Raw genomic sequence first — 25,836 nt, 5'->3', positions numbered from 1 at the left:
GCTTTGCATTGATTGGCTGAAGAGGCCGCTGGTGGTCTTGTAACATGTTCACAGTGGTAGCAGGCTAGCAAGTCAAAAGTGAAAGATGATGGTTATACCACAAGACACCAGAGTGTCAAGAGAAACAAGTCAACCAAAGAGACAACAGACGTATGGAGGAAAGTGAACAGTGGTGTGGCATTTTCAAGACAGATAGCTCTGAAGATGAACAAACATGACTTTTGAGTGACCAAATAATTTCAGTGTTCATGTTTTCAGCTGTCAGTACCACAAACTGTGTGTTGTGTTGTTTTCGAGGACGAAAATTAACCTTCATGGAGAATCCAAGTTAAAATCATTGTGCTCCATTCCTTCACAGCTAACTTGCGTATAATATATAATAACTCTGATGCATTTATCAGATGGTTCAGTTCATTTAGGCTGGTGTTAAAGCTGTCAAGCTGTAAACTCTAGGGGGAAACAAACAACCAAAGCCACCTTAAAGGAGATCTCCGGGCAATTTTTACGTTAATCTTGATCGCTATGAATATGTGAGTACTGTCGATAGCAAAAAAAACGGACAGAATCGGTCTTAGCAAACTGGATGCCCATAGCTCCCAGTTAGATAAACCGGTAGTTTTGGGGGCATAACATAAAGAGTGCCTTTGTGCCTCTTAACAGACACAATATGCAATTAAAATGTTTGTGCAACATGAACAGGACTCTTACATGACAACAATATGCGCTTTCAACTCATACCTCCTGCCGGTTGCTAGCTCGCCGTGCTAGCTGGTAGCTGCTGTCCGGGAGGGAGTGTCAGGCAGGCTTGTGTGATAATCCTCACGCAGCAGTTCCGTGTGTATTTGTAGCATACATATCCATTTTGTGTGTGATCCATCTGGCGTTGGTGAGTAGGAGCATTGGCAGTAGCGACCGGTGTGTTACTTTCCTTAGCCAGGTTGTCCCATCGACCATGAACTAGTTTTCCTTCCGGGGACAACATTTTTCAACCGTTTTTGTCCCTCTTTTCAACTTTCTTTTTTTATTAATGGTCAAAGAACCTAATTTAAATTGCATTATACCAAATTTTTGAGTTTATAAAAAATGCAGATATTAGGAATTATTTTTAACTAATAGTTGAGATCAGAGGATGTTGACTGAATCACAGACTGGTTTATGTCAACATTTAGTCAGAATGCTGTTTTAAAACCATTTAAAAATAGGTATGATGATAGGTAATCATTCATTTTATCTGTGAAGAATGTTTTGTGGGTTGCATGCAACGTACATGCATGCATTTTAGTTGAAAGAAACCCATATTTCCGATATAAAAAACTTTGAAAACGGGTCAAATTTGACCCGAGGACAACACCAGGGTTAAAAGATGGACCTCAATCTGGTTCGAGGTGACGCTCCCTTTTTCTGTGTAAAAATGCATTTCAAGCTGAACACGTTTTTGCACAGAAATGAAAAGCCCCCTACACAACCTACGTCTCCAATTTGTTCAGTGATTCAGATATAGAGCCAAAGTTCTGATGTCACTTCCTGTAAAGCCTCGGTTCCACTTGCGTGTGTGTCATTCAGCATTAGTACTTTGTAAGCAAAGAAAAAACTACTAAGTCCATGAAAATTCAACACCTGAACAGCCCAGGTCATAAATTCACCATAATTCACTAAAGCTCTCTTCTCTCAGTTAAGTCCTCTCTAGACTGAGCTAGCCGCGACCCCTTAACTCGCCCATCAACAACATTATTTGGTAACAATTTACAATAAGGTACACAAAAAAGTAGGTAGTTAATGATTAACGAATGAGGAACGAATGGTTAGTTAATGAGTAGTTACTGATTGACTGTGATTCGAGCACTAATTATTAGTTACTGTTAAACAGACTGGTAGTTACTGTTAAATGAATGAAGACCGAATGGTTAGTTAATGAGTAGTTACTGATTGACTGTGATTGAAGCACTAATTATTAGTTACTGTTAAACAGACTGGTAGTTACTGTTAAATGAACGAAGAACGAATGGTTAGTTATTGAGTAGTTACTGATTGACTGTGATTCAAGGACTAATGATTAGTTACTGATAAACAGACTGGTAGTTACTGTTAAATGAATGAAGACCGAATGGTTAGTTAATGAGTAGTTACTGATTGACTGTGATTGAAGCACTAATTATTAGTTACTGTTAAACAGACTGGTAGTTACTGTTAAATGAACGAAGAACGAATGGTTAGTTATTGAGTAGTTACTGATTGACTGTGATTCAAGGACTAATGATTAGTTACTGATAAACAGACTGGTAGTTACTGTTAAATGAATGAAGACCGAATGGTTAGTTAATGAGTAGTTAATTATTGACTGTGATTGAAGCACTAATTATTAGTTACTGTTACTGTATTAATGAATCATTAGGAAATCTGTTCATGGGAGTCATATTAATAAAAAGAATAGACGTGATACAGGATGATTCTCATTCACAAAACATTTACATTGACAAACAAGGTATATTCTGTAACATCGTCATTGTTGAAGGCTTAAAAGTAATTGTATGCTGCTGCAGGTGTCACGATTCAGCAGGAGGACCCAAATGCAAGACTCTTCCAGGCAGAAGTTCAGACAAACATGCTTTATTCTGACTCTACAACTTACAAACTTACAAACGAACAGGACTCAGAGAGACAAACCGACCAAGGACAGAGGAACAGCAGGTGTAGGTGTTCACACAGACCAATTAACAGGAAGACAGGTGACTGGACAAGACCAACAAGACAATAATTGGGAACAGGTGAGAGCAGAAACGGAGGGAAACTAACAAGACAGGAAGTGCAGACCATATAAGGAGATGGGCGGAGACAAAGACACATGACAGACAGGTAACCACAGAGCACATGGGAAACCGCAACAAGCACAAAACACAACACAATATACAAAATGGCCACCAGAGTGGCACAAAAGCAGTCAGTCACAGCAGGATCCTGACAGCAGGTCATGCTTTAATCCTGCCACCCTGGGTTTCGTGCGCTGTTGAGCGGTAGTTAAAGACCAAAGAAGGATTGATCCTTAGTTGGCTGCTACTTATTAACGAATGATTACCTAAACATTAATTACCATAACTGAAGCATTGTGCGTACCTGCAAATAAAGTGATGCATTATACTGATCATATCATTAACGAATGATAAGTTAAGCATTCACTACCATTAGTTAAGCATTGTGCATACCTGGAGATAAAGTGATACACCGAGTGGTTAATCATTAACGAATGATTAGTTAAGCATTCACTACCATTAGTTAAGTATTGTGCGTACCTGGAGATAAAGTGATACACCGAGTGGTTAATCATTAACGAATGATCAGTTAAGCATATGCATGTATGAATGAACATATGTTCCTATGGAACAATGGACAGATCGATAAATGCCTCAATGGTCAGAATGTGACAGTGCAGGCATTTTTGAATTAGTTATTCAAGCACAGGAAGTCAACAGTTCCGTGGTTATTTTGGTGCTGTATGTATTCTTGTTTATAAGGAAACACATATACATATTTTAGCCTGTCTCCCCCCACCCACAGAAATGATCTTCAAAAAACCGAGTCAGCACTATATATAACTTTAAAATTTGAAAACCACTTGTGAAACTGATTCAGGTGTCATCATTTACAGCCATGTGAAAATGCTTGAAAACTGAAGGTGATTTTAAAAACATCCTGTCAATTTTTCCTTTACTCCATCCTTGACTGCTGATGCTGGTTCAAAAGGGCACAATGATGCTTACTAAAATAGCTTTAACTTTCCATTCAATTTTCTACTCGTCTTTCTTTAACTTAATCCATCTGAAAGACTTTACATTGAGAACTGTTAAATGTTGTTTATGGGAGGATTCATTGACTTGACTGTGTAGCTCTCATACATTGTTAAGTCATCAACATTAATAGAAACACCCATAACATGTTATGTTATATGTCTGCCTGAACAAACAAGCAACTTTTATCTTCTGAGTACTCAAATATAGGAAGTTGATAAAAATCATGGACTTCTGACAAGCGGTTCTCTTTTTTCACAAGCTGCAAGTCATTTGCATTTACAGGAAGATAGATTTATGTTCTTAGTGTAGTAATGATACTTTATGTAATATTTTTTTGAAGATGTGACCAGGAGGCAGGGTGCACACAAAACAAAAGCGGCCCAAGGACTAATCCCTGTGGAACTCCATGTGACAAAGTACAAATACTTTGTTACTGTACTTAAGTACAATTTTCTCCCATCTGTACTTTACTTTGTTATTTATATTTCTGGAAATTGTTACTTTTACTCCACTACATTTCCTAAATAAAATGTGTACTTTAACTCCACTACATTTCCTCTAATCATGATCATTACTTTGTTACTGCAAAATAAATTCATAAGAAATATGTTAAGACTGCAAAAAAGCAGGTTTGGCTAATCATAGATTGCAACTTAATGCACGTTCCGTTCCAGTTTGTGCATAATGCCTGTTTGTTGCCAGGCGCCAAAACCATAGACCAAAACTAAAGAAGAAGAGGAGGAAGCATAATAACTGATAGCCTCATGGAAGCATCTGCTGCAGGCTCTGCCGCCAACATAAAAAAACATAAGTAAATAACATAAGTCCATTTAATATCAGAAAATTACTTTTGATAGTTAAGTAAGTAAATATAATATATTTTAAGACTTTTACTCAAATAATATTCTAAAAGGTGACTTTAACTTCTACCAAGCTCATTTTCTTGTAAGATACTTTTACTCAAGTATTGCTTTCAAGTACTTTATACGAGACTGGTAACTTCTTCAAAGTGATCCTGATAAGGAGCAAATTCCTTCATATTTAACAATAATCCTGGTTTACTGTTCGGTCTAGTCTAGTACCGCTACATTGTAATTCTTGTCTCCTTGTATAGTTATATTTTATATTTTTTTTATATAGCCTATATCCTATTTACTTCTTTGACTTTCTCTATTTATAGGTATTGCTGTCTTTGTGCTGCAAGAATTTGCAAAAACAACAACAGAATTTCTAGCATCTGAGTTAACTAGCCATTTTGTAAAATCTGCAAACAAGAACATTTTAGAGTTTTTCAGTTAAAGCGAATTAAACAAAATCTGCCTCGACATACCCTACAGCACAGAAAATACAGGAGGTCAAAATTATTTAGAAAAAGCTTTTATAGTATGACTGAAAAAGTGATGCTTAAATATTAAATTGTACCATCATATATATATTGTACAAAGGCAGTCCCTAAACATATGAGTAACCTGAGCAGTTTATTTACCCATCAGTTCTCCTACCTTGAGTACCTTTAACATACCACCCACCTCCCCACATACCCACCACGTTTGCATGTACACCCACCCACACCTTTCTTATGTCTATCTCCCAGAGTCCCTTTTTCAGAAAAAAACTGCAACATGCAAATCAGTCATTGCATGGTAACTCCCACATATTTTCAAGCAACAAGCAATATTTGAATATTGTTTAATCAAATCTAAGAAACCTTTATCACATTACCAGTGGTGCCCATATGACTCACAAAACAGGAAGCAAGTGGTGGCAGACACTGACCTCATTCCCATGGCAGTCGATTTGAACACTCAGAGTGGGAAACTACAACAGAGACTTTCGGGACTTCATATGGACATGACCGTTAACAGAATACATACAGTAGCTATATCTGCAGTAACTGAGGTGACAGATTCACTGTGGCAAATGTCCACATGGTTGGGACACTGTATCATATTATTATGACGGCCTCTTATAATAAACCTTAAAAGTCATTAAAGACTGTATTGGCTGACAGACTGTCCAAATTCTGTGCGTTGTTAGGTCTTTTTTTACAGCAGACATTTTGACTTGTCATAGTAGGAAAAGCACAGGTGTTACTAGTAACATTAACGACGGCTCTGTTCTATTCAGTTGTCCCAGTAAAAGGTAGGTATTGTGTGCATATTTGAAATTTGCCTGAGTGAGGACGAAAGTAGGTCCAAGTGTGCACACACTTGCTCTCCCATCGAGGCTCGGTGCCACAGCAGAGAGATTTTTGCACCAAAGATGGGGAAACTAAATAAAACTAAGAGGATTGTGGGTAAGCAATTCTGAGGCAGCGAGGTTCTTATAGTGGCGTAGACTGGCAGATATTACTGCAGAGCTGTAGAAAAATATAATGACTGGTTGTAATTCCATGTGCTGTGTCTACTCTGGTCGGTCAGGCTGGTTCTGTTGTGTAGCTGGGATGCTATTTTTGAAATGGAGGAACAAAAATTAAACCGGTCACAAACCACAACATTTGAAAGGGATCATCAGTAGTGCTATACAGTCGCTACTTCCCACAAAGAAAACAAGATAAGCCCAACCAGAACACACATTTGTGACTGCAGGTGAGATTATGAATAAGATTTTGAAGTGTACTTTGCTCTTACTTTTTGCCATTTTTATCCTCTTTTAATTGCTCCAACATTTCTGAAACAGCTGTGGTCACCATGCTGTATGGGCGTGTCTATGGTTTTCTCTAAAAGTCTCTGGCTTTCTTTTAATCCAGGCAGCTACCGAAGGCACAAGTTTAAAACCCAGCAAGTCTGTATCCCCACATGTTGGCTCATCCAAGTAAAGGTATTTAAATCTCTCATTTTGGCTTCAAATCAGTGTGTGTGCTGTTAAATATGGGTTTAAGTGAAAGTTAAAAAAGGGGTTTGCTCTGTGTGTACAGACACTAGCTCTAGTTTTTGTTAAGAGAGTTTAGCTTGTCGCACTATTATCCAAGTTCTCCAAGCCAGCACAAAGTCCAGACTACACAGATGATGCAGGCAGGCAGACCAGCTGCGGTGGAGGAGAGCTCCGTTTCATTCACTGTCGTTTCCATACGGTCATTGCGATGATTCCCTGTGCACTGACAAAGACAAGCCACAGTCAGTATACTCTTCCTGTCAAGTGATTGATGTTCAAATTCTAGACTGACGCAAATTAAACACCATACATGCTACAGAAGGATGTGTCTGCCTTTTCACACAAACAGACAAAAAGAAGCCGGCCTGAAGCCAGATTTATGGTCAACACAACCGGTTATTGGGAGCCCTTCCATTGTTTTGCAGATGATTGTTTTACAGTTCAGAGTCAGATTTCTTACGTCGACACCACTACCACAACACTAAAGCTGTGTCGTATATCATCAGGCTATACACAAGAAGACAAGAACAAATGTTATTTAAAAAAAATAACAAAATTAGCAAAATGGGAAAACATTTTTCTTTTTCTGTTCAGAGTCTTGCACGCAGTGTTGGGAGGGTTACTGTTAAAACATTCCCCTACAGATTACTGAATGCATGCCTTTGTATTTCATATTACCACAGGGTACCTTAAGGGACTGTACCTGAAATGCTGGGGGGGAAAAACAGTGGGCTGTGATTGCCTCCACACAGTTCTCACATAGACCAATCCCCAATATGAGAAATACCAAACATCTTTTACAGCCACATGCTACAACCAAAAAATAGAGAAGCTCGGGTTGTTTGCTGCCATATTTTGTCTGTGATTAATAATTTTTGTATCTATTTTTAACACAACACACAAAACATACAATTTGTAACATGAGCATATCCCACCCAGACAAAAATCCAGAAAAGATGACACAGTAACCACAATATTCAAGATGTTTGCTGCTATATTAATGTTCTGAATGTCGAGTGTAAGCCCCTTAAAATTTAAAAAGGTTGTTTCCTGTTTTTATTTCTCAAAGGGGAACACAAGACGTGAGTTATACAGTGTATCAGAGTAGAAAACAAAAAAACGTGCTATTTAATATCAGTTGCTCCCTAAAGGAACAGTTCACATACACGCCCTCCAGAGGGATGAACCAGACTGACTTTGATGACCTCATGACCCTGTAGTGCCACGTTCAGGGCAAAATTCACATTTTTAACCCAGCAACAAAGGATGTAAGAATAGCAACACATCTACAACAAATCGCTATTCTGTAATGTTATATAATACAACAGGGAGCAGACACTACTACTCTTTTGCATTGATGCTTTTCAGACACCAAACACAACTCACAACTTGTGTGTGTGTGCGCAGGGGCCCGAGCTAGTCGAAAATCGGAGGCAGTTTTTTTTTTTTAAGATTATGTTTTTGGGAATTTTAGGCCTTTATTTGTATAGGACAGCTTAGACCTGAAAGGGGAGAGAGAGGGGGAATGACATGCAGCAAAGGGCCGCAGGTCAGAGTCGAACCTGCGGCCGCCGCGTCGAGGAGTAAACCTCTACATATGGGCGCCCTCTCCACCAGGTGAGCTACCCAGGTGCCCAATCGGAGGCAGTTTGAGACTCAAACAAGTTTTGTTTACTGACAGGATTTGGCAGTCAGCCATTTCGGTTTTGCACATTTACATAAACACCAAAGTGTGTGTGTGTGTGTGTGTGTGTGTGTGTGTGTGTGTGTGTGTGTGTGTGTGTGTGTGTGTGTGTGTGTGTGTGTGTGTGTGTGTGTGTGTGCGTGCATGCATGCGTGTGTGTGTGTGTGTGTGTGTGTGTGTGTGTCCATCCAGGGCGGAAATATGTTTGAATGAGTCTGGTATGTGTGCAGCTCCTGTGCTTCCATTCCTGACTCTGCTGCTCTCTAATTAGCATATCTGGCTCATAAACCTCTGCAGAGTCAAGGATGGGGAGCTAAAAAATTAAAACTAGCGGGATGAGAGTGTTAAAAGCATCAGCACTTTTTTATATTATGAAAAAAAACACTTTTTCTGGGATTTCGGGTGTTATTTTGTGTCTTGGGTGCTTCCACACGCATACAAACTTTGAAAAAAAACCCATCTATGCTGTTCTGAGTGAGATACGGTTTCTGAATGTCTTCTGCCTTCAGTCTCCGGGTGAGCTGTTCAAAATCTGCACGGCTTTCTACGTCAGTAGCCGAAATGAGGTGGTGAACCGCTAGAATGCTAGCGCTAGCATGCTAGTGTAGTATCTAAAGACACTACACTAGCAAAACACTGCTACAGCGCACACTAGTTCACCATAATCTACAAAAGAACTACTTACATGTCCCTGTTCTGCAGGTATTCCACGCAAAGTTGGAAGTGCGCCCTCGTTTAGAAGTCTCCCAGCTAATCCTGTCTTGTAACTGACCGAAGTTCGAGAAACGGCCTTTCTTTCACTGTCTATGGAAACAGCTAGCTAGCTGATATGATCCTTACCTAGCTACTGAGCATGTGCGAGTGTCGACAAAGATGATACAGAAGTAAGATGTCTCACTCTGTAGCTAAAACAGAGCCCTGAACACACATGGTGAAAAGAGGAGCTGCAGCAATGTGCAGTACAACAAAAAATATAGTGTTTTTTGAAAATTAAACCATGTAAACCTATTCTGGTACAACCTCAAAATACAATTATGAACCTGAAAATGAGCATAATATGGGCACTTTAAAATAAAACATCACCAACCAGACTGTATTTTAGAGATACTCCAGATACAAGTATGTGTGTTTCTGCATGGAGTTTCTCAGCATATTAATAGTATTCTTGTCATGAAAATGATGATGTAAGGAGAAGTTAATGTGACCTGTGGAAAGTACCATGGTGGAATGGAAGTACATTTACCCAAGTACTGTTCTTTAGTACACACTTGAGGTACTTGTACTTGAGTCTTTTCTTTTCATGCCACTTTCTTTTTTGCTGTCTTCTTGTTTATTCACGACATAATTGCTGACCAGATGCTAGGAGTGGTCCGTCGACAATGTAAAGGGGGAAGTTGGTCATGATGTTCTGGCTGCAGGCATACAGCCAGAGAAACTTGATACATGTATACACACATACTCTACATGTTCTCACAGTTTTGTCATTTCTTCATTTCTTTCTTCATTCAAGCAGCCTGACTCAACATGCTGCAAAATAAGGTTAATGTTACACCATAAAACAGTGCTGTATGTCTGCCTGTCTGTGTTTGTATGAGAGCTGCAGTCAGTTTCTCTTGTGGTTGAAGGGAGGGTGTCATGACACTTCATACAGTAGCTCTGAAGCGCCACGCCAGGAAGTGAACCGGGCTGAAGCGCAGTTCTGCAGGGCTCAAACCACTGATGACACAAACACAGACAGAGGAGCTACACAGCTGACACAGCACTCCATGGGTGAGTTTAATGAAAACTTTTTAACAAGACTTTATCCAAGTTGTGTGCTTTTATTTGAAAGGATAGCTGCACTGCTGCTAGGATTGTTTTAACACTTGCTGTGTGTAGCATTCCCTCTACACACTCACACGCTATAGATATGCAAGTCATTTAGATAACGTTTTCTGTTTATATGCTGTTATATTTCATATTCTGTTTTTGTTGGTTTTAATGGACCAATACATGGATCCGGAAAGAAAAGCTACACCAATGAAACCAGCTAGTAAAAGTTCCTATGCAATGAAGTGTAAGGCATGGCAATTATGTAATATTACATTAAATGTCATTTAGCTGAGACTTTATTATCCAAAGCAACTCACAATTGCTATACTGTACTGTCTCTGGACCAACTATGGGTTAAGTGTCTTGCTCAGGGACACGTTGGTTGATGTATCGCAGTGGGAATTGAACCCAGATCTCCCACACCAAAGGCATGTGTCACATCCACTGCGCCGTCACCTACTCAGCCGATCTGTATCATGACATTTTGATTCTCAAATTGCTTTACAAACTGCTGTCGTACAGAAATAATAAATTGGGGGGTTACTTATTTTCGTAACAATCAAGTATCAAAAACTGAGGACACGCACTTGGAAGTTTCCTACTTTAATGCCTAACGAATCTATCTCTTTCTCTCCCTGACCCTGTCTTTCACTAGTTGAAGCCTGAAAAAACTGTAAAACAAATTAATAACATAACTAATTCCACTTGTCGGACTGTTCAGCTCAGACTGATAGCTCCGGTTCAGGCTGGTCCTCATCCTCAACTCGTGCCTTTTTCAGTCGTGGAAAATACTTTTCAATACTCATCTGGATTGAAGCAGCAAACATTGAGTGTAAGAGTAAAAAAAATGACATAACATTACTTATAATAAGTTTATTTGATTCACAGCTGGGGGTAAAAACAGCAAAAGCTGCACGGTGGGAGGAAGTGTGTGTGTGTGTGTGTGTGTGTGTGTGTGTGTGTGTGTGTGTGTGTGTGTGTGTGTGTGTGCGGGTGTGTGTGTGTGTGTGTGTGTGTGTGTGTGTGTGAGCGAGACACAAGTGACAGAGAGACGGAGGAGAGCAGGGAAAGGAAATGCAGAAGAACGTGTTTTAAATAGCGTTTTAAAAAAAGAAATTAATAACGAAACGCAATGTGCGGCGACCGGTGTTGATAGTGAGGCGCACCGCCACACATTGGTCTATGTGTGGGAAAAACTGGCGTAGCCCTGTCTGCCTAGTTGCTATACCGCTCCTATTGTTTTTTCCAACCTATTTTAGATGAAACCACCCCCACGTATATATGACGAAACCCTTAGCTTCTGCGTTCCTATGGTCCAGCCAAATACAGCTACAGTAGCTTGACAAATAGCGCTTTTCAAAGATGACTGGCGATCCCAGTTCTGGAGAGCTGAGGTAATTGATCTGTTAATGTTAATAAGCCATGGTTATAAGTTAGACAAATATATAATATCCAATAGTGTAACGTTAATTCTTGCTTCTCATACACATTTTTTACAGCGTGCCAGACGTCCTCAGTACGAGCAGGTAGCTGTTTCGTTAACATCACTAGCTAGATGTGTGTCAGGTGGTGTGGGTGTTGGTTTTGTGGATGCGGACTGACGGTGATAAATCAGCGCTGTAATCTCCAGCAAAGAATAACAAAGTTGAGATTGACAAGTTTGAGAAGTTCTGATATCAGTTTAAATGTGAATGTTACCCAACCCTATTAAATTTTGTTTGGTGGTAGTATATTCTTAATATAAAAAAAGTGGTAAATCATTACCAGATCAATTTGTCAGCAGCTAGCTAGCTAGCTAGCTTACTTAATGTTAGCTCTGTGAGTTGGTTGGATGCTCTGACTGTGATTTTTAACAGTTTCGACCAGTCGAACGACGAACGCCGTGCTTGAGCTATGTTACTGGTTGCACGGCGTTCGTCGTTCAACTGGACATGACTGTTTTCCCAAGATGGCGCCCGCCTGTATACGTGAAAGGTACTGTCTTTCTAAACCATCTTTTTAATAAACTGTCTGTACACTTACAAAGTTCTCAATGCTTCAGATTACATGTAGGGACCCTCATTATGCTACCGTGGAAGTGTGGTGCTATTTTGAGCCTTGTTAGTGGTGTAGAAATAGCGATTTCTTGTTAATGCTAGTTGCCAGTGCCCTGGCAACTAGCATTATAAGCTAATTAGCGGTTTGACAGGCCTACCGTGCCTAGGTTGCTAAGATATGACTGGATAATCACTAGTGAAGGGGTTTAGCTTTGACCATCAGATTATTTTATATTTTTGAACACACGCAATACTTTGATATATGTTGATGTCACAAAATATCCTTATTTATACAGTTGATAAAGATTTGTAAAGCTTGTTTGTTGCCATGCTAAGCTATGCTGGTGGTAGCACTGGGGACACAGTGTTTTTCACTCTTTAATTGCTTTTTATTGGGTAGTTTGCGGTAAGAAGATAATAAACTTTGTTTACTCTTGTTTAAACACGACTTCACACGACTTCTGATTTATATGGTATGCACCGGTTTTTTTTTTTTTTTTTTTTTTTTAATTGTTTTTTTTTTTAAAGGGAATGTTAAGTGGTAAACTATATGTAGAGTTGGATTTAACTCATTAAACACTACTGCACTAATATAAAGGAGTTGATTAAGTCATAAACCCTAGGACTGTTCTTAATACAAAAGTAGTTTTGAGCGTATAAGTTCATTTTGGCCTTTGGGAACTTGTGTGTGTGTGTGTTACAACACAATCCAAACTCACGAGTCCACTTACTAGCTTTCTGAGCTTCCATCCGTTTCAAAGTGTGAAATATAAGACACACAATAACAAGTAGTTGTGTACTGTGTTGGGATGGAGATCATAGCCCTTGTCTCTGTTCAAATGTGTTAGATGTGGATCTTTCAGCCGTCAAGTGCATGTTGCTTTCTATCCGTGTGTGCAACAGTGTCATCATAATGTAGCTCTCCAGCTAGTCCTGCTGTTATGCTGTAGGTTCTTTCCACAGGTAGGGCTAATGAACCTCCACATGTACTTGTGGAACACAACTGTAAACATGGAGAAGCCAAGAGGATTGATGTTTTATCCACAGAAACATGGTTCTCTGCCTTTCCTCCCGTTGTCGGCCGCGGCAGGCGACGAAGGCGGGGAGAAGCAAGCATGTCAGCTAGCAGGGCGAGCTAGCTACCGGCAGGATGTCTGAGTTGAAAACGCATCTTGTTGTCACGTAAGGGCCCTGTTCATGTTGCACAGACATTTGAATTGTATTTATATAAAGGCACTCTTTAGATCATGTCCCCACAACTGCCGTTTTAGCTAAGTTGGAGCTCTACATGTAGCTGCAGCAGCTCCGTGTTACTAGCACCGATTCAGCTTGTTTTTCTTTTCTATCTACTGTACTAGCGTATTTATAGCGGTCAAGATTAACGTAAAACTTGGCCGGAGTTCTCCTTTAAGTGACCAGAGGCTTGTACTACAAAGCAAGATTTGGTGTTAACAAGGTAACTTCAGGTTCAACCCAAGGTTTTTGTGTATTACGACGGTGGATTACTTGTTACAGGGTTCAATCGCCGTGGTAACTTATGCTGAACGCCTAACCTGCTCGGGAGCAGGTTATTGCGTATAGGCTATTTGTCGGCTTGTTGAGCCGTGTGTTGCCAATGCGCACATCGGTTTGAATTATGTTTTTATATTTTTTTATTTGCTCTCACGATCGCTTCCCACTGCCAGGGTTGCAACTGAAATAATAGACTAAAGCAACAGCAGTTTATGGAAAGCACAAGTGTTATCATGGTTAGATCTTGTGCCTGACTGATGGGGGAAGTGATATTGATAAGCGTTGTGATTTACGCATCTACAGTGTCTGCAATTTTTTGCCAGCTTTCCTTCCTGTTTTAGGAAGCAGTGACTGTATTGCGTTTTGCCTGTAAAACTGTGTCTGTGTTCTTCATATTTATGTAGAATCATAGTTTGTTCTTCTTATGTAAAATATGCGGCTCTGGTAGATGTTTGCGATTGGTAGTGCTGTGCAAACACTGCATCTTTTATGTGAACGCGGGCGTGGCTAGATTGGGAAACCCTGATGGTTGACTGAACTAGTTGATAACCACCGTCGTGACACGGGTTACGCAGGACCGCGGTTGTTAGGTTAGGAGAAGCTGGGTAACTGAAATAAATCCAGGGCATGTTGATCTTGATTCGTAGTACAGGCCTCTGCTAACGCAAGCGCTAGCTAGCTAGTTCGGTTGGAAGAACTCTGAAGACGACATTTCTAGGTGACCAAAATGTTCCAATCAACTTTGATGAAGTGAAAACATACACTGAGAGGGTCAAAGTTTAAGATGGAAGAATGGACAGTAGTAGTAGGCAGTCACTTAATTGATTGGATACAGTACGGGCAGTAACCTGATGCATGAGGAGTGTGTCAGGCCAGCCCGGTTTTGCTTTGACTCAGTCTGGTTATGTTGCTTGCTAACAAACAAAGGCCTTGTGGTTGGAGACTGGGCAGATGACTCACTGTAATCGGAATCCAGTAGTCCTCACTAATGTGACTCTCATAAGTCACACCATGCACTTCATTGTGTCTCTGCTGTGTGTTACAGCACTGCGGTGCAAATGTTCTTGGTGGGCTCTTACTGTATGTAGAATCTGTAATCTTAACTAAATCTTCACTGAACATCATTAGTTCAATCTATGTTCAGCTGCAGCGGCATTTCCTGTGGTTAACCCGCATGCTTGTCAGTAATTGCAGTTACACGCTCAAAAGTTTAATTCCAAAATAACAGTAGCCTGAGGTCCTTTTGCGTCATACTACTATATAAATAACTATTTTTTTCCGCTATAAGGATCTGCAAAAACATTTTCTTTTTTGATGTAGTTCTATTTTCTAAGATTTTATACAGGTGTACTTGACAAGAATGTAAAGTTTTAAAAAATAGCCTCATAAATTGCTGATTTGGACATTGTAGTTTCCTCTTTTGATCTGAATAACCACTCTAGACTTGACTTACATAAAAAAAGATGTAATGCCCAAATGTGGGCAAGCACTTCTTTTTGAAATATGGATACATTTCACTGATGAAAGTTAACATTTTTGGAAAATAACTGACAGACAGCTCAACCCCCTCCATCTCCAGCACCAATCTTACGCGCAGCCGGACCGGCTATCAAAACAAAGAACAGAGTAGCTCGAATTACACATACACACACAGAAGGAGTGTGACATTCTCTGATCAGGATGCCATTACTTACTTACACTACATCTTTACATAACAAATACTTGTTTGATGCTATATTAATGTTCTGAATGTCAAGTAAAGCCCCTCTAATGAAATCCAATTGGAGTTGAACGGGATGATTAAGACAGGATGCAGAAAGTACTGGGCACAAGCTTCTTCTTTAGCATTTACCGATCAAGCCTCAGTTCGGTCAACCACCTTGCAAAAAAACAACAAAGGCTTTTGCAAACTTGCATGTGACCAAGTTGACTATCAGTCAGGTGCAAAGCAAACTGTGTGTGAAACTGTGTGTGCTCAAGATGATCATGTTATCATAGACCGCCACATCATCTAGATACAATACTGTAACTGTAAACGAATGTGTGCCTCTTTGATTGGGAGCTTGACCCCAATAAAAAAGGTACACTCAGGATTGACTTAACATAGACTCTTTTTTTTTTTTAAAGATTGCAGACAGGTTCATATTCTGCAGTACCCACCTGATCCACACCCACCTGGCTAGTCATATGCATGTTGGGGAATCTAAAAGAAAAGAAGGATAACTTCAGACTGATCAGTTCATCTGTCTTTCAAACAACGTAAATTATTAAACTTTTCTAAACGCGATTGTTGAGTCGACTCATCAAAATAGCATCATCATGTAAAAGATCACAAGATGCCTCACATTGTATGAGGCAATTCTAAGGCACCTCAATCAATTTCACCATAAATACCCTCTTACCAAGCATAATTAAGGCTGCAAAAGATTGGCACGACACACCTGAGTGGACTTTCTTTTCTACTTGGTGTTTCTATTACATAGTTGTGTTCAGATAAATTGCTGAATCGCACTGAAAGGACACTGAAATTTAAAGTAACAATAAATTTCAGGGCTAAAACTCTATCATGAGGACTACAGTTTCTACCACTCGATCATGTTTCATTCTAATGCTGCATGGTGCCTGCTTAGACCCATAGACCTAATCTGTTAAGTGTTGCTGAGTACAGAGGACTGTATGCTGTGTGATATAGTCTCTGACACTTTATCTTAAACCTGGTGATGCAACTGAGCAGCAGCAGAAGTAGCAATAAAACCTGCTCTTTAGTTGGTTTCAAATTCTAACTTTAACACATGAGTTTTAGCTGAGACAGCGGTTCGAGGTCTTGGAACCAAAATTAGACGTTATGCTGCTGAGTTGTTCATTGTAGTTTGTAACAGAGGTCAGATCACATTATACAAAGCAGCAACTAACTGAGTTGCTTTACAAAATTGCAAATAGATAGATAGATAGATAGATAGATAGATACTAGCATTGCATGCACGCGTGCTTGCACACACACACAGTCGATTTGTTTTAATGTATGTATTTAGCCTGTAAATGACTTTGTGACTCTGTGATAAGTGCTATATAAATTAACTTTACTTACTACTTACTTACAGTAAGCACAATGTCCAGTTAGGTCATTAAAACAACAAACTGGACTTGCTGTTGGGTCTCAGAGATTCTTCATGCTGGCAGTCTGCTAGGAATTGAGTGTAACACCACTGGTCTGCCAGCCTCATGACCAGTGGTGGAAGAAGTATTCAGATCCTTTACTTCAGTAAAAGTACTAATACCACTATGTAAAAATACTCTGTTACAAGTAAAAGTCCTGCATTGAAAACGTTACTTAAGTAAAAGTATGTAAGTATCACCATGAAAATATACTTAAAGACAAAAAAGAAAGGGGAAAAAAAAGTCTTTAATCATTTAGTCATCTCAGCTGGACTTGTAAACCTATGTATTGTTGGGTAGTTAAATTGATAATAAAACTTTTTTATAAACTACATGTGTTTTGTGTGCAGGTGTGAGTGGCTGCTCATTGACATGCATATGCATGAATCACTGTAACACCCACATGGCTATTTTAGTTTCAGATTTATGGGGGGGGGAGGTGCAAAAGCATGCATGGCACCCTATGTTTAAAATTTCCCAATTTAAATTTTGTAAATAAATGCTAAGTGTAATGCGGTATTTTTAGGTGCACAGAGTGCGTGGGTGTTTCCATGCTCAGCCTCTATTTTGGTTTGTGTATGTGCAGCAGCGCGACAACCAATAGGACTGATGGTGAATGTCAATAAACAGTAGATCAGCAGGTTTTGTGAGCATTATTTTTTATTCGATACTCTGTCACATTAATGGTTATATCGCTCTGAAACAGCCGTGCCAATCACAGTTAAACGTGATGAAGAAAGCTCAGCAAACAGAAAGCTTTTCCTCAGGAAATGTCTGGGTGGTTTAGAGCAACCATCAGGTAGTTACTATAATAACGATCAGCGTGTGATGCGACGAAAAAGGCACCCTTCGGCGTATTTGTGTAACGTGCTGGGGAGAGCCGCAGTTGGATGAGCTTTAGCGAGTGGTATGTAAGGGGAAATTGCTGGGTAAGGATGGTGGTTGGGGTGGCGGATGGGTAAAACATCGGACTTTCGCTCAGGAGACTCGGGTTCGCGCCCCGCGTGTGGCGTTTTGTTTTGTTTCCCGGCTTTTGAGGCGTCCTTTCCCGGACGAAAAAGGGACGGCAATAGTGGCGACCAAGCACGTTTACATGAGACGCTAAAGGAGACTTTTAACGTCAAATAAGAACGAGAAAGGCTCCTGACCGAACGTCCTTATTTTACGAGTTGGGTGTGAGAATGTGTTGAACCTGGAGGAGATAAGACAAATATGGGGGGGGGGTTGTGGATGGCCTTGAATGTAAACAGGAGGACTTTGAATTGGATACGGAACTGGACCCGGGAGCCAGTGGAGCTGTTGAGAGGACAGGGGTGATGTGGTGGATGGAGGGGGTTCAGGTTATGATGCGGGCAGCTGAATTCTGTACCGGTTGAAGTTTACGAAGGGATTTGTGAGGGAGACTGAAGAGGAGAGAGTTGCACTAATCCAGACGGGAAGTGACGAGACTGTGGACAAGGATGGCGGCAGTGTGGGGGGGTAAGTACGGTGGCCGGGAAGTGCAATGCAACATTACAAAGAATGAAACACTTTTACAAAGCTCGAGACAAATTTACATTTTGGAAAACAAATTTACATTTTGGAAAACAAATTTACATTTTGGAAAACAAAATAACATTTTAGAAAACAAATTTACATTTTGGAAAACAAAATAACATTTTCGAAAACAAATTTACATTTTGGAAAACAAAATAACATTTTGGAAAACAAATTTACGTTTTAGAAAACAAATTTACATTTTGGAAAACAAAATAACATTTTCGAAAACAAATTTACGTTTTAGAAAACAAATTTACATTTTCGAAAACAAAATAACATTTTAGAAAACAAATTTACATTTTCGAAAACAAATTTACATTTTCGAAAACAAATTTACATTTTAGAAAACAAATTAACAAGATGCAAAACACTTTTACCAGTCCCGAAACAAATTTACAAATGACAGATTCTTCACGGAAAGGGAATGTACCACATACCGGAAGTGATGCGGTGTTGTTGGTGAGCGCAGTCAATTTGTGTTGTTGTGAGTGAGTATATGGCGTGAATGAAGTTTATGGTGACTTTACGTGTGGTCGGTGTTTGGAGTTTTTATATGACGCGGACCTGACGGAAACATTGGAAAAACAGGGAACGTGATCGACAGCCGCGGCGGATCGAAGCTACAGCAGGGGGCAGCTGAGTCCGTCTGCAGCTGCAGGACCTGGAGCTCACTGCCCATTCCTGGGAGCCAAAACCGACACCACGCAGCTGGAGACCCAGGCCGTATTGCTGGGCCCGCTGGAGGGAAGGGAAGCCCGGGAGAATCAGATCCAGGACTAAACGGAGCGGACTGTCACAGCCTGCTGAAGTTTAAATCACAGGTTTCCTAAAGGGAGTCTGGCGGGACTCGGACTGTGGATCTACCTAAACACGGAACTTAAAGTCTCGTTAAATAAATAAATACATGCAGAAATAAATGAATCATTAGTGGGGGAGTGAGCCTGGACATTTCAGTCTGTTTAAACTTCACTTTGAAGCAGAACCTCTTAGTTCAGAAGGGTGAAGTTTCCGTTTGTACTCATATCTGTGAACTGATTATAATAAATATTCTTTGTATTAACACATTAATTAGTCTCTTTGTCTTTTTGTTTAAAAAAAACTAGAACATCGCATGAGATTTTGACGATTTATAGTGATTTTATTTCCGTTAGACCTTTGCCTACATTGACGCTGATGCATTAAGGACGGCCCATAGACAGTATATAAGGCAGTGCCTCCCCTGTTCCAAGATGGCGGCTCTATTGACGCATTCGATCCATAACTGCCGTAGTCAAGGCGACATGTATACAAAACCTCATCACTTCCGGTATGTGGTACATTCCCTTTCCGTGAAGAATCTGTCATTTGTAAATTTGTTTCGGGACTGGTAAAAGGGTTTTGCATCTTGTTAATTTGTTTTCGAAAATGTAAATTTGTTTTCTAAAATGTAAATTTGTTTTCTAAAATGTTATTTTGTTTTCCAAAATGTAAATTTGTTTTCTAAAATGTAAATTTGTTTTCTAAAATGTTATTTTGTTTTCCAAAATGTAAATTTGTTTTCCAAAATGTAAATTTGTTTTCCAAAATGTAAAAGTGTTTCATTCTTTGTAATGTTGCATTGCACTTCCCGGCCACCGTAGGTAAGGGAGGGGCGGAGGCGATTGATATTTCGTAGGTGGAAGTAGGCAGACCGGGTAATGTTATTGATGTGTGGTTGAAAGGATGACACCCAGACTCTTAACCCTGGGGTAGGGTGTTATCAATAGTGAGAGGAAAACTGCTGGTTTCGGATAAAGTGGATTTGGTGGATAATGGAGTTGCAGAAGGAGGTTGTATACAAGTGAGGGGGGAGAAAGTCCTGGGGTTGGGTGATATTGTTAAATAGGGAAAACAGGGACTTGGAGTTTGCTTTGTTGGCAGTGATTATACCAGTAGTAGTGGGTTTTGGTGCTAGCAATGGAGTACTTATAACGTAAGATGTGGTTATTGTACATTTCTTTGTGAATAGTGAGACCAGTTTTTCTATGAAGACGTTCAAGTTGCCGACCTTTGGCTTTCATGAGACGAAGATCAGGGGGTGAACCAAGGGGCAGAGATGGAAAAAGAAACAGATCTGTTTTTTAACGGAGCAAGGGAATTAAGAATATTATGGAGTCCAGTGTTGCAATGAGAGACCAGCTCATCGGGGGTGGATAGATTGTGAGTGGCAGGGAGGCAGGAGCAGTGTTCGAACTATACCGTGGCCAACTTACAATGACTTACAAAGATACATAACAGCTACAAGTGTATGCACTATACAGGATTTACCCTATCATACTTTATCGACAGGAATAGATAGGGCAAACAGCCACCCACAAATATATAAACAATAAGAAGAATACCAGAATTCCTCCGTTCAATTAGACCATAGCTCTTCCAGGCTCTCCACTGCTGGCTGTTCCAGTTTAACTGGAGAGGAGCGAGAGGGGTTAGGATCATCTTCAGCCAGAGAGGACATTATTTCTTCTTCTTCTTTCGTTGTCACCCCGGTGGGAGGTGTGCTAACAGGGCTTGCAGCAGGTGAATTAGTCGTGCTATTAACATCGCTACACAGTTTCTTAGTAAAACCAAAATTAATTAAACTGCCTTGTTTTCTTTTTGCCATGGCTATATGATGCTTACTGCAGAATGTATTTCAAGGACTTTGCGCACCGATTAATGGCCTCCAATGTTTATATTTTTTCTACAAATCTTTGAGTTAACATGTAGCCTACTAAACATGAGTTGGATTTGCACCGCAGCGTCGCCACGCCTTGATGCTCATAACAAGAATAACATGTATAGTTTTCTTTATTGAAGTGAAATGGGTTTAAATCACCATCACGCATGAATTATATTTTTGCAGTTTTACACATTATAATCCACGTTGATCACATTACACAAAACTGAAATTGCACGTCAAAATGACACATTGTCAATATTTTTAGAGACCCCCCAAAATTTCACAAATCACGTTTTCAGGGGAGCCCATGTCTTATTAAGGGGAGCCGAGCTCCCCCTAGCTCCCCCGTAGTTCGCACCCTGGGCAGGAGGAGTGGATACTTGACATGAGAGTGGCGGGGTTGATATTCTTTATATTCCGAAATGAAATAAGGCGTGGTATTTTAGAGATGGAGAGAGTGAGTTTCACTGTAAATGAGAGGAGAAGGTGGTCAGTTATGGGGAGTTCATCAGCTGTAAGGTCAGAAGGGGTGACACCAGAGCAGCTGATTAAGTCCAGAATATGTCCTTTGGAGTGTGTGGGGAAAGTGGTGTGTTGCTGACATCCAAAACTCTCTAAGCAGGAGGTGAAGTCTTTGGTGAGAGGCAGATTGATATTGTCCATGTGGATATTGAAATCGCCCAGCAGTATTATGTTTGATGAGAGAGAGGATAAGCGGGTGAGAAAAGCAGCAAAGTCATTTAAAAATTCACTGTTCGGTTTAGGGGGGCGATAGACAGTAGCATTGATCAGTCCTTCCAGAAAAACGCGATTATGCAATCGCATAATTCAATGCATAATCAGCCAAAGTCCGCATATTTATGTTCAAATACGCCGCACTTGCGCCGCATAAATTGCCGATTTCCGCGCAAAATATGCGGGGCTTGCATGATTTCATAATCCCCGCATTTTCGTTGCAAAAAAGTCACATAATATCTTAGCAGAAAGTTGAAAAATGTTGCGTTTACAAAAAATGTCTATATGGCTATATGTCTATATGGCTGCTCCTGTATTCACACAGGAGCAGCCATTTTTCCCTGTTGCCATGGGAACGTTATGAAGTGACGTTATGAAGTGACGTTATGAAGTGACGTTATGAAGTGACGTTATGAAGTGACGTTATGAAGTGACGTTTTGAAGTGACGTTATGAAGTGACGTTATGAAGTGACGTTATGAAGTGACGTTATGAAGTGACGTTATGAAGTGACGTTTTGAAGTGACGTTATGAAGTGACGTTGGCGAAGTGACGTTTTGAAGTGACGCGTTATGAAGTGACGTTATGAAGTGATTTTGGCGAAGTGACGTTGGCGAAGTGACGTTTTGAAGTGACGTTTTGTAGTGACGTGGTGTTTTGAAGTGACGTTATGAAGTGACGTTATGAAGTGACGTTTTGAAGTGACGCGTTGAAGTGACGTTATGAAGTTACGTTATGAAGTGACGTTTTGAAGTGACGTTATGAAGTGACGTTATGAAGTGACGTCGCTATGAAGTGACGTTTTGGTGTGACGTTATGAAGTGACGTTATGAAGTGACGTTTTGAAGTGACGTTATGAAGTGACGTTATGAAGTGACGTTATGAAGTGACGTTATGAAGTGACGTTTTGAAGTGACGTTTTGAAGTGACGTTATGAAGTGACGTTATGAAGTGACGTTATGAAGTGACGTTTTGAAGTGACGTTATGAAGTGACGTTATGAAGTGACGTTATGAAGTGACGTTTTGAAGTGACGTTTTGAAGTGACGTTATGAAGTGACGTTTTGAAGTGACGTTATGAAGTGACGTTATGAAGTGACGTTATGAAGTGACGTTTTGAAGTGACGTTATGAAGTGACGTTATGAAGTGACGTTTTGAAGTGACGTTATGAAGTGACGTTATGAAGTGACGTTATGAAGTGACGTTATGAAGTGACGTTTTGAAGTGACGTTATGAAGTGACGTTTTGAAGTGACGTTATGAAGTGACGTTATGAAGTGACGTTATGAAGTGACGTTATGAAGTGACGTTATGAAGTGACGTTATGAAGTGACGTTATGAAGTGACGTTATGAAGTGACGTTATGAAGTGACGTTATGAAGTGACGTTATTCCGCGACGTGAACATCATCAAAAGCAGGGTGTTGGGGAATCACTTTTTTTTCTCTTTTTCATCAAACCGCAGTTTTTGCAAGTTCCCGCAATTTCATTGCATAAAATTGCATAAATATCCCGCATATTACATTGCATTTTTTAAGAAAACGTGCCGCATAATCAAGGATTTTTGCCCGCAACAATCAGAAAAAAACTCTGCATTTTTCTGGAAGAACTGATTGATGGTTGGAGTGGGACCTGACAGCAGGTTCAAACGAGCTGGAGACAGGCACAGACACCGGCGAGACTTTCTACTTCTCGCAGTTCATTATGGCAAGACCTCCTCCCCGGCCGGAGCCACGGGGTTGACAGATGTAAACAACCCCACTAGGAGTGGATTCAGTCAGCTGAGAAAAGCCGTCGGGCTGTTGCCATGTCTCGGTTAAACAAAGAAAGTCTAGCTTACGATCGGAGGTGAAGTCCTGGATGAGATGTCCCTTGCCTGTCAATGAGCGGATGTTGAGCAGAGCGAAGTTGAGTCATCAGGCATCACGTCAGACTCCAACCCCGTATAAAACAAAATACAGCGGAGAAAAATGACAAAATGCGTAGCTATATATAACCATTGAACTTTGCTAATGAACGGAGTATGAAAATCAAACAAAATGATCAATGCATTTGCGAAAAAGAGTAAAATTACTGAAAGTAAACAAGCCAGACAGAGCGGCGTCAATCTCGCCAGCGTCCCCGTTACTAGGCAATGACTCTAATGTATCTCACCTCGGAAATGGTCACATAGTTTAGCAATTAATCTTACACAGCGTTTGTACTGCAATCTATTTCAAGGATAAGACACCAGATTGTACTTTTGTTAAAAAGAAAGTTGGAAAAGAGGCTATGATGAGCCCTGTTAACCGAAAAGCAGAATATCCAGTTATAAGTACCAATCGAATGTGTGTAGACCAGGGGTCTTCAACGTTTTTTAAGCCAAGGACCCCTTAACTGAGAGAGATGGATCAGGGACCCCCTACATTACTGTTTAAAATTAAGTTGCATATTAAACTGGGCCTACAATGACATGTAGGGTGGTCTAGAGCCTTTATACATACCTTTTTAGTGCAGAATAATAAGCTATTAAAAAATAATTGTTGGCATGATTTTATGAATCATGTTTTCATACTAAACATAAATGTGGTACAGTGAATCCTTAGGATAAACTTTATCTGTGGATACCTTATTATTTTAATAGCTTAGTATTCTATAGGGTATAAGGCTTTAGGCCACCCTACATGTTATTGTTGGCCCGGTTTAATATGTTATATAACTTAATTTTATACAATATATGTAGTAGGGGGTCCCTGATCCGTCTCTCTTTCAATTAAGGGGTCCTTGGCTTTTTTTTTTTCACAAATAGGCCAATTTAATTTAGCTAATAATGTTTTGGATACATGTTGAGACACTTAAGTGTTTGAAAATAATGTAAAAACTAAAAATTAACAATAATTTGGTGGCCCCCCTCTGGCAGTAACTCCTGAGGACCCCCTAGGGTTCCCGGACCCCATGTTGAAGATCTCTGGTATAGAGGTCTGTATGGTTATACAATAGCAGCCTGGTGTCATTTTCAGGCGATTTAATGGTTAGTCTCGCATTGCCAGACCTTCCTCCACAACGCTGCACTCTGGCTAGTCCACACAGCAATGCGGGATGGGAAAAAACGTGCTCTGGTTTATTGGCATTTCTTTAAACCAATCACAATCATCTTGGCCCATGACACAGTGACGGCGCCTCTGCAAAATAGCCTCGGGAAGGAACTTGTTTTGGTGGGACATGTGTACATTTAAAGGTTGTTTTAGTCGTGCAACAGAAAACTCCGATTGGACAGATAGTCTAGCTAGCTGTCTGGATTTACCCTGCAGAGATCTGAGGAGCAGTTAACCATAGTCCTCAGAAATCCAGTTTAAAATTCCAACACAAAGAAAGCTAAAGGTAACGGACATGTGGCCAAAAAAGAAGGGACATCTGACGGAATTTCCGGCAGCACCTGAATAATCCCAGAAGTAAAACGTCGTCGATATAGACTAAATGAAGGTAAAGCCAGTGAAAGGCCGTGCATAATGGCACTGTGCTGAGGCTTCGGATTTACCTGCTGCATTTAGACACTGCAGGGATTACATGAACTAATAAAGCTTTTTTTATACAGTATAAAGCACATGAATTTCATTTCATAAGCATGTTGGGTCAAGTCATGAAAAAAAAAACTGCAGGATTCCAGGCCAGGTGCGAGGCTCCTAGAGGCGTGAGGCCCCTGTGTGGTCGCACACTTCGCATAGCCCATGCAACAGTTCTGGTGCAAGATCACAGAAACGTTTTAAGCCGTGATTTAAAAGAACTTAAAGTTGAAGCAGACCAAGTTTTTCAAATTTTTTAAGCCAAGGACCCCTTAATTGAAAGAGAGACGGATCAGGGACCCCCTACTACATATATTGTATAAAATTAAGTTATATAACATATTAAACCGGGCCTACAATAACATGTAGGGTGGCCTAAAGCCTTTATACCCTATAGAATACTAAGCTATTAAAATAATAATTATTGGCATGATTTTATAAATCATCAAAACATGTGGCACAGTGAATCTTTACAATTTACTGT

The 25,836-nt window shown here is 40.1% G+C and overlaps 1 protein-coding gene across 1 annotated transcript in view; it reads left to right on the top strand.

Annotated features, from left to right (window-relative positions):
- The first annotated feature begins 10,039 nt into the window (after nucleotides 1-10,039).
- The window catches only part of sh3bp2 (SH3-domain binding protein 2), a 42,963-nt gene continuing 27,166 nt past the window's right edge, over nucleotides 10,040-25,836 (top strand). The window contains exon 1 of the mRNA XM_039778810.1: nucleotides 10,040-10,113. The gene's annotated coding sequence lies outside the window, so the exon portion shown is untranslated. The remainder of the gene's footprint in view (nucleotides 10,114-25,836) is intronic.

Source organism: Perca fluviatilis, chromosome 17, assembly GCF_010015445.1.
Source record: "Perca fluviatilis chromosome 17, GENO_Pfluv_1.0, whole genome shotgun sequence".
Classification (NCBI taxonomy): Eukaryota; Metazoa; Chordata; class Actinopteri; order Perciformes; family Percidae; genus Perca; species Perca fluviatilis.
The sequence above is the reverse complement of the archived record's forward strand: the minus strand, read 5'-3'. Positions and strand labels throughout refer to the sequence as shown.